The 10,842-nt window shown below is 33.3% G+C and overlaps 1 long non-coding RNA gene and 1 pseudogene across 1 annotated transcript; one reads left to right on the top strand and one right to left on the bottom strand.

The window, feature by feature from the left end:
- Nucleotides 1–1,401: 1,401 nt before the first annotated feature.
- LOC109337214 lies at nucleotides 1,402–3,383 on the bottom strand. The gene is made up of 3 exons (XR_002106417.1): nucleotides 2,993–3,383; nucleotides 1,984–2,148; nucleotides 1,402–1,774 (listed from the first exon to the last, which is right to left on the bottom strand). It is a non-coding gene; the product is annotated as an uncharacterized LOC109337214 (long non-coding RNA).
- Nucleotides 3,384–3,560: 177 nt separating this feature from the next.
- Nucleotides 3,561–9,217, top strand: LOC109337213 (annotated as a pseudogene).
- The last annotated feature ends 1,625 nt before the right edge of the window (nucleotides 9,218–10,842 follow it).

Below are 10,842 nucleotides of genomic sequence, written 5' to 3'. Positions count from 1 at the left end.
GTAAAATTCGCGGTGTTACAAGAGAGTGCGCCAAACACATGTCAATAAGAGTGAAATCAACATTTGTTTTGTCTAATTAAACTTATTTTAGTTTTTTAGTTCTCTTAATTGCATAAGATTGATAGGAAATGATCAAAGTAAGTTTATTCTTTAGTTGAACCAAAAATGACCAAAAAGTCTAACCAAAAATAGGATCATCCTTTGATAGGTCACTTTGAGCCAAACAAAGTGAATTAATTTTTTCCATACAAACCCATGAACAAAAAATTAGAACAAAAAGTTCTAATTAAGAGAACACAAATTTTTAAAGTGTCTAAAAAAAATAAGTTGGAGGAAATTTGGTAGGCTTGACTTCTTGAAAAAAGAAAAGTGAAAAAGATTTTGCAATCTCTTTACAAAAATAACAAAAGTTGTCAAAAATAGACAAAAAACAAAAAAAAAAATGAAAAATGCAAATAAAAAAGCCAAAAAGAGTCAAGGTTCAAAAAACTAAAAGGTTGGGAAAGAAATTATGAAAGAAAGCAAAAGTGAAATGCTTCATTGAGAAAAAAAATTTGAAATTTGTTTGCTCTCTTGAATTAACATTTGCTTATCCAAGAAAAACCATGACTTTTTTCAAGCCTACCCTCATTACAACCGAAAACAAGTCCTTAGTGATACTTGATTGAAAATGCAATTTAAGAGAATAGGTAAGACAAAGAACAAGTTCACATTACTACATTCAAATGGTTGAAAAATTGAGTGAAACACTTAAATCCCTTGAAAAGTTCTATCTTTGAATTTGTGTGTACAACTAACACTTTTTAATTGAACACTATTTGATTTGATTTTGTTACACATTTTTTTATGAACATAAGCATAGAATTGATGTTTGAAGCATTATGTGTAAAATTCACAAATCTTGAAAAATCTCATTGAAATTTTTTTAGCATGCTTCAGCAAAAATTTGAAATCATGTCAATCTAATCTTGAAAATTAGCAAAAGCCAATTTAGATATGTTTTACCATTTGTTTGAGGACAAACAAAGTCTTAAGTTGGGGAGATTTGATAAGTGCCAAAAATACCTAATTTTCATACACTTTTCACGACACTTATTCTATGTAAATCATGCAAAACCAACTTAATTCAACATTTTTTAGATAAATTATCATACTTTGATTATATATTTTGTCCACCTCTTTTCCAAATCTTTGTGTGAAGTTTTCTAGGAGAAATAAAGAGAAGAAAAAGAATCAAGAATGTAAACACCTAATTTTGTTTGACCCACTTTTGTAAAATCAATAATACAAGAATTTCAGAAAAGAATAAAAAAAATCATTTCTTGATTTACAAGAGCATCTGGATAATTGAGTTACAAGTAACATCATTGGGTATGATTCTTATGCTATGATGGTTGGAAATTTACTAAGTCCCTTTGACTTGAATTAATTGACATACAACACCAACTTTTGCTTAGAACGTGATTTTGACATTTGTAGCAATAATCAGGATCGACATAAGCTAACACGAAATGAGTTTTCCCTATGGTTACAATTTTACTATGAGTATGAATAGATGGTAATTAGTATATAGTCATATGACAATACAATTTACACCAGAAAACAATACAGTCTGTGAAAATCATTGAATTAAAAAAACGACAAATGGCTTAAATAGAATGTTCCCATGATGTTGATCAAAACAAACTATCTTCACGAAGCTTCTTGGTTCGCCTTCTTCTATATGTCACTGTATGTAAAGTGTTGTGCTAATATATCAAGTTGAGTCCAGAGCCTAAAGAGATAAAAAATGAAGCATAAATTAAAGAGATGCTTAAAGAGAAAAAGCAAAAAAGAGGTGTCAGGTGTACTGGAAGTGCCAAGCTTTATCAATCAGTATTCATATCAAAATACACATGGGGTAAAGGATCTTCACAATAAGAGAAAATCGTGAAGAATGTGAAATTAAGGAAGGAAAAGCATATAGTCTAGTGCATGACAAACCTGAATTTGTTGAAAACAGGGAGATATGCATAGAATTGCTCTTGAATGAACACATTAAACTAGAGGAATCAATCACAAAGGTCCTTGCTGATGCACATACATTTGATATGATTGATACTGCTGGCATACAAGTACCTCTTTGAAGATAGTTATAACCATGATTCCCTATATGAGGCAGATGGTAGTTCAAAAGAAAAGCAGCAAACCAGAAGACACATTCTCTTTTGGTTACACATGCACTTAAGTAAATAATAATTATTCCAAAGCAGTCAGCCAAGAAGTATAGGTAAAAAACAAACCAAAAGTCATCTCAACAGTTACAATATGAGGCATTATGAGGAAAGAGTGGCAATTAAATCAATCATATGTGGGATAGTGGGGCAGCCGTGAGTTACACAGCAAAGGCCAGTTATCATTCCATTTCAGTTACAGTCATCATTGGCAAATAGGAAACATCTCAACAGTTATTACATGCTCATAATCAGTCTGGATGGGCAGTTTCAAAGAGAACAAACAGAAAGCCAAAAGTTTCTGGTAGCATTGGGTCATGATTGGCAGCCTGAGAATTCACTACCAAGTAATTTCCAAACCATTATAAAAGGGGATACACATACACAACCAAAAAGAAAAAATGAGAGAGGAAACAGAAACACACAGGATACACAATCAGAGAGATTGCAATTCAAAGAATTTTAGAGAGATATCTAGTATACAACACATAAAAACCAGAGAATAAGCACATACACATCATATCATTACCAAAGAGCAATCTGCATACGCAATACCCACGCATATCTTCGAGATTAGAGAGCAATACATAACAATCGAAGAACACAAATCACATACTATACATATACCTACAACTCCATCAAGACGACATGAATAGATAAAGGGCAACAATTGCAGATAGCATCTCAGTGTGTACATAACACAACGATCAGAACAGAAAGAATACCACACATAGAAGATAACAATCATAGAGCGACTTAAGGCTGTTCAAGAAACATACCATGAGTACACACAAGAAAGGGATTGGTTGTTGATCGGGAATACAAAGAAAAAGGTAGTTACAGCAAGGTTATACACGACAGTATTATCAGGTGGTTCCACCGGTGAAAACCATCGCGCCACTGGAGAGAGGAGCCTTAGCCACCGCAAGCCGTCGCCGGAGCCCAAAAGGAGAATGGAGGAGAAGGAGTTTAGGGATTTAATCTCTCTTCAAGTTCCCTTTCACGAAATGGAGGGGACAACGTGAATCCCTCTCCAATTAACCATCTCCGACGATCAATGCCGCTGTCGCCGGCGAGAATCCACCGCATCTCACCGTGACCACCGCTGGCTGGAAAGAGAGAATAAGAAAGAAGAAGTGAGGGAATTAGGGATTTCAATTCCCTTTTTCCCTTCCAATGTTAGTGCATGCGTGAGAATAAGGGGAAACCCCCTTTAGTGCTTAATTCCACCTTTTTCTTTTCTTTTTTGTTCCTTTACTTAATTTGTTTTTTTTTTGTTTTGTTTCTTTTTATGTTTACTTGTTTTATTTGTGTGAGCACCATTAGTTTTAGGCAATTTTAGCAAAAATGAAAGTAATTGGTATGTGTTATATTTTATAATTATCAAGTAACGATTGTATACTTTAATCTAAATTACACTAAAGTTTGATAAAAGATAATAACTACCAATAATAACAATAATTAGAACATTGTACTATGACAAAAATGATTATTAATAGAGTCACATGAAATTTTTTATACTTTTGATATAATTTTGGGAGTTAATCAAAGATGGAGAGAATGTCGTCCCAGAGGTCTCTTTCTTCTCAAATCATATTCAAAAGGTCGCGCTACGCCGCTTCTTTTCAATCGATTAAATCTCAAAATCGATAAAACTTTATTTTTTAAATTAAAATAACAATAATTAATCAAACAAAAACTTTTTTTTTCAATAATAAACAAAACTTGCAAAATGAAATATTTTTTACTAAAAAATATATTCTCTTTAATTAAAATACCCTCAACTAATTAACAGTTTTCTACAAAAAGAACTATGTAAGCCTTGATTCCCTTAATAGGGATACACGTAGGACCAGGGTCAATCTTGTCAGGCTTAACTAAAATAAATAAATAGTTTTTGATCATTTAAATTAATCAATTAACCAAATAATTTAATAAATAATAATAATAATAATAAAGTCATATATTTTAGCGGAAGGTACCGCCTAAGGCGGGCGGGTAGGGTGCTAATATCTTCCCTATCATGTAACTGACTCCCGAACCTGGATATCAAAAATCCAAAAGCACAAGGTAATTGGGGTTTAAAGATTTTTCTACATTTTTAACTATAAAATGTAGTGGCGACTCTAAACAAAGTCGTGCAGCCGAAAATAGGGGCGCGACAGCTGGCGACTCTACTGGGGACTTTTTTGAGAGAGTCCGACCCATAATCAATAAAATGTGTGACTGTTTATTTACCATATTATTATTATTATTTTATTTGGTTGATTAGTTAATTTCCAATAATATTGTATGCTTAATTATTAATTGTATAAATATTAATTACACGCTTAATTATTAATCGCATGTGAAAATATGAGAATTACATGCTTAATTATTAGTCATATGTTATAAATATGAGAATTGCATGCTTAATTGTATGTTATAAATATTAATTATATTATAAATATGATAAATGTTATTAATTATTAGTTATATGAATTGCATACTTGATTATTAGATATATATTGGATGCTTAAATTATTAATTGTATGAATTGCATAATTATATGTTGTGTTATGAATTATATGTGCATGTTTATATTATTTTTGTTATTATGTGATACTAGTGTGTACAGACACTTCGTGCCTGCCGGCAAATATTGTGTGATACTACATATTCAATTTTTATATTTTTTTTAAATTAGAATGTATTTGTTGTGTTCGGTGTACTTTATATTATATTTTTTATGTTTATGATAATGTTTAATTTAAGGTAAGATATGTAGTTAATTAATATATTAGTGGTGATTGCTTAGGATTATATAGTTTTTTTGTAAAAATTAAATAATGTGAAGGGAAAAATAGGAAATGAAAATTACACCATGAGGAAGTTATTTTAAGTTTTGACTTTATATATAGTATAGATATAATGTACACATTTTAGGAACATATATGTCCTACACCCGACTATTAGTGATACCTTTTTTTTAGATAGAAGGGACACTAGCCTCACTAGTCGCGATCTTTGCTGCTTCTAAGTGTTGGTGATGTGGACTACTCATATTGTTACCTCTTATTATGAGTTAGCCGCTCGAGTCGGTCTCCTGTTTCTAACATCATAATATTTGAGCTTCTCTATTCGAGAGAGATACAATATGAGAACCTTTATAGGGAGTCTAGAATTTGCCAAGAGCGTCCATTGTATGTTAGAACCTTGTCCTAGGACGTTATACTTGTTGTGAATTTTGTGATGTGTATTATAGCACGTTGTTTGGAATTTTGTGGTATAAAATAAAAATCATAAAATATTGCACCATTGAGGGGAATTCATAAAAAATACTAAAACATTCATTCAATTATCCATTTATTTATGCATTCAAAAAATAAAAATATTTATTGATTGACTTATGCATTCAAAAATAAAAATCTTCATTGATTAATTTATGCATTCAAAATGAAATTTTTATTGATTGACCTATACGTACATTCATACATGCATATATAAATAAAAATTCATCATCCACTACTTATGCATGCATTTATTCATTCATCATAAATACAACATTAAAAACATAAAAGAAAAAATCATTCATTCATTCAATCATACATTCAAAAATAAAATAAAAAATCGATTGACTTATTCATTCATTCATCACATTAAAAAAATATTCATTAAGTGGTTTATAGCGATACAACTCTCTCTAAGGAACTCGGCAAACTAGTGCAGTTATTCATTCATTCAATTATTCATACATACATTATTCATACACTCATCTACTCATTCATTAATTCATGCATTGCATTTTAAAAAAATTAAAAAATAAATTATACATTCACTATAAAAAATTAAAAAAATACAATAGTCATACATTTATCTACATTTTACTCATTCACTTAATCATTCTTTAAAAAAATCATTCATGCTTTCAGACAGAAAAGTAAATATTCATTGACTTTGACATTCATTCATGCATAAAAATTATTAAGAATTCATTCACTTATGTATACATGCAATTTAAAAAATAAACACATTACTTATACATACATCACTTATGCATACATTTATCAAAAAAATAATAAATATTTTAATTATTTGTTGAAAACACATTTTAATATACAAAAGTGATGAAACTAACTTACTAACTTTTATTTATTCTTATTTACTTTCCGCATTTTATTTATTCTTTAATTTGGTTTGTTAATAAAATGAACCCGAAAGGGAGTAAATAAATAAAAGGTCACTAAATTTATTATTCTTTTGTTCTTTATTTATTTATTTGTATCTAACAACTAACTATTCATCACTTTTATATATTAGAATACCATTAAACCGATGTTGGAATTTATTCCACAAAATCGAGATGGTATTCAAAGGTACTTAATAATTATGTAATAGGTAATTGCTTCGATACCATTATACCGGCGTTAGAATTTATTCTAACAAAGCCGAGATGGGGCAAAGAAGAAATGACTTATTCACATGATTATTAAGAAAGTAAGTTGTAACTGGAATATTCTTGAAACCATTATACCGGCGTTAGAATTTATTTCAACAAAACCGAGATGGCGAACAAAGAATAAAACCGAATTCTCTTACTTACAAAAGGAACATAACGAAAATGAGAGTATTAACCTTTCAACAAATTGACACTGTTGTCAGGATGATTTGTTGAGAGGAGAATACTTCCAACTAAAATAAAATAAAAACCGATACACCACGTTTCAACATTGTGCTTGCAATAATCACACGGAGGATAACCAGGGTGTAAACTAGTTCATGAGAACCAATAGTTCTACTTTCACCATTCACTTTGGTTAGGTTCTAATTGCAAAGTTCAAATGCTAACCTTTTGCCTAACAAGTATTTTTATTACACATCAATTATGTACATTTCCCGCCAACAACTTTTTCACTTTCAAATGTAAGATTGCGTGTATATATCTTCCTCATACCCCACTAAGTAGAAGCCTCATATATTAGGTCACCCCTTCATTTATTTTATAGAATTATATTGTTGTCTTAGATTGAATACCGGTGATAGTAGAGTTTGGGACATCTATTCCATCTTATGAGATAAAAATTAATGGCAAATTGATGTACATGGTGCACATTGACTACTGCAAATTATAATTTTCGTATACCTTCTGAAATATTTACTAAAATAGTGCATTTTCTACAAACTCGCCAATGCCATAACCGGGTTTTTATTATTCTTTTCTTGGTCCCACAAAGCTCGACAATGATGTTGGATTTTCTATTATTTATATATATTATCCAAACTTGAAACCCGCAATGGAGTATCTCCTTTTTTTTTTTTTATTCTTCTCACTCCAAAATAGGCAACTAAATTGAAGTTTCTTTTTTTTTTTAGTGTCTCTCCTATTTAGTATCCTAGAATCTTACATGTTCAGATTCCACCACTGCAAAATCCATTGTGTTGTACTCATTTGATTCTCGGTCATCAACATTTGCAATAAAAGGTAATAGACTAGCTTTAACAGTGTTTAATTTCTGTCATGTATTTAAAAAAATTTACACACTGATAATTTAAGAATGAATTCATGAATCAACTTTTTTCAGCCTTTAAGACCATATTTATAATTATAAGCAGATGGTTCAACAGGGGGAGCTACTACTGGGGTTTTCTTGCTAGCAACCCCTGCTGCATTCATCTTATCAATATTCCTATTTCTTAGCATTGTAATCTCCTATGGAAGTTTTGCATGGTATAAAGAATTCAAGCAAGTAACAAATGAAGAATGGCATATGAAGTTATAGTTCTTTTTTGTTGGGAAACTTACAACTTGAAAGTGCTTTTACAGGGACTTGTTACCATCTTCTTTCCTCTCTCACTTCGGTATTCTCTTTGGAAATAGGAAGGGTTCTCCGGTGCTTGTCTTAGGTGATCAAAATGGACCAAACACCATAAGCAAGTGGACTGAAAGTGGCCGACGTAGGATCCGAAAAATGAAGGTAGTCAGCTCAGAGGCCAGCAATGAGGAAAACAAGATTCCCAAGTTCAAGACAGTGTTGGGCTGCATGAGAGCATTGTATATCATTCATGACTTATTAAGAAGAGTTAGTTCGGGAATAGTATTTATAGCCTGCCCATCAGAAAAATCAAGTAAAAGCATTTTTTAATTGACAATTACACTGATACAGTTCATTTATCTATTTACCACCAAACACAAACATCAGAAGGGGAGTGCAGGTTGTGGAAAGTATTTCTCTCTTGTGTGAGGCAGGTGTGTTTGTATACTTCTTATTCAGAGTGGTTCAAACTCAGTTGTATCCGAAACTTCGGAATTAGTTATGCTGGTTGTTTTTTTGTTATCTTCATTGCTCAAAGTTTCGGAATTAGGATAAGTGCCTTGGCAGCAAACTATAATCCTTGTCTTAAAGAGTTATTCTGAGGCTGAGTTTAACTAGTGACTTTAAGACAAGGATTATAGTTTGCTGCCAAGGCACTTATCCTTCCTTTCCTTCCAAAGAAGCATTGATCCAGTGTGATATCCACATTCTCACAGACAAAAATAGACCTGCTTTCAGTTAATCCTGTATGTTCAAGGACAAAGTTTGACAGAAGAAATACAGCAGGATATATTGGTCCAATTAGAGCCGTGGCCGCTATTGTAGTCCCCGTGCTAAGTCCAGGGACACTCATCCAAATGTTGAGGAAAGACAACATCCTACAACCTCAGAGACACATGCCAATGTGCATATAGAAGTGGAAGATAAATGGCTTAAGGGTCACAAGTATGGGCTAAAAGATCAGCTAAAGATGTTAAGGGAGCTTGCAAAAGCTAGCTTCTCTCAACATGCCAGGATTAACGAAGCAAGCACCATCGACACTGAACAACCTTTATCTGACGAAGTCTATTGGGGTAATCCAAAGCGAAGATACTGACACATAAGAGTGACTGAAGTACATCACTCACATCCTATGGGGGAAGATCACTAAAAGTGCTAAATGCAAAATGCATATTGTTAATCTTTATACCATAATCCTTTGTGTAGCTTCTTCTATAGTTGTAGGACCTCAACTTACACCTAATGTTATTCTTAATTAATGTGTATGTTCATACATGCTAATTTCAACTTCAAACATTTATCTCATTAGAAAATTTATAACAGATAGAGGGTGAGCTTGCCGCAAGTCATAATGATAAGGTTATTCCTTAATGACCATGAGTTACGGGTTCAAATCCTGGAAACAGTCTCTCCATTTGTGGGAGTAAGCCTGCGTAATCTGTCCTCCCTAGACCCTACTAAGTGGGAGACTCGTGCCATGTGCCGCTTTTTTTACAAAATTTTAACAGATCCAAATATTCTCAGACTATGGTATAACACATACAACTTCATTTCAGTTCATGCTATACAAGTAATCATGAAACACTACATTGTACATGTACAATTGCATTTTCCTACAGCCGAATTGTATAGAAGTTCCTATACAAAATGCATCATATACAGTTCCATTCACCATTCGGATATTCAACATATGAATCTAAGTCTAACATCGTGACCCTAAAAAAGTCTAAAATTGTCCCGTCTCCCCCGCTTTAAATTGTGATTCACAACTGCAATGATGATCACATTTTCCCACAATTGAATGTAATATAACTACAACCGTCATTTAAAACTTTGACATGCTTACGTTATATTTCTATCAAGCAAGCCATCAATGCCATGAACCACGATGTCACTAGAGTGATACATGTTAGGAAATACAACTCTAACTCCATTGAAAAACCGAATCTTGGGAGCTACATTTACTCTGATAACGAACCCCTCAGAGAAAGTAGGCAACAAAGTCTCATCAGGAAGGCGAATCAAATCGCGCCACAAAATCAGCCTGGGAACAATATGCTTCCAGAAAATTGCAGAGTAACTAGTAACATTCCTCACACTCTGCACAACCACCTCATCTAAAGGCGCAAAGATTGTTAACGTCGCCTCAGTAGCGAACTCATTCGCCAAATGAGCTTCAAGAAAAGTTGCAAAAATTGAGAAACCATTCCATTTCAAAACTTCGGAAATCGAAGGAAAAGGTTCTTTAACCGGAAGCAGGAGAGAAGAGGAGTTAAAGAAATCATTAATGAGGAGTAAGAGGAGATAACCGTCGTCGAAAATAGGAGAATCGAAAACAACGACGTCGTTTAAGGTTAATTGATGAGAAGAAAGAGAGGAATTGGTGACAATGAGTGATATGTATTTGGTTGGAGGGTAGGGAGGGGAGTGAGAGGAGGGAGAGAGGTGAGGTATTGGAGTGGGAGTCTAGTGGGGAGGATATGGAATTGGAGGAGGGAGAGAGGGAGTGGGCCATGGCGGAGGAAGGCGGTGTTGGAGGGGACGAAGATGGTAGTGGAAGGGGAAGGGAGGTGGAGGGAGGAGGAGGTGAGGTGGAGAGTGAGGGCCATTGAGAGGTAGCCGGTGTCGGAGAGAATTTGTGCCGCTGCGGCGAGGAGGGGTTCGGGTGGTGGTTGTTGGGTGGTTGTGGTGGTGGGGAGAAGGAAGGGGAGGGTGAGGATGAGAAGTAGTGTGGTGGTTTCTTCCATTTGGGAAATTGAGAGTTGGAAATTGAAGTTCTTGGTTTGGTTTGTTTTTTCAAGCATATAGAGGAGGTTTGAATGAAGGGGTTATTTGGC

The sequence above is a fragment of the Lupinus angustifolius genome, unplaced genomic scaffold, assembly GCF_001865875.1.
Source record: "Lupinus angustifolius cultivar Tanjil unplaced genomic scaffold, LupAngTanjil_v1.0 Scaffold_2_272, whole genome shotgun sequence".
NCBI classification, from domain to species: domain Eukaryota; kingdom Viridiplantae; phylum Streptophyta; class Magnoliopsida; order Fabales; family Fabaceae; genus Lupinus; species Lupinus angustifolius.
This window is presented reverse-complemented; position numbering and strand designations above follow the sequence as displayed.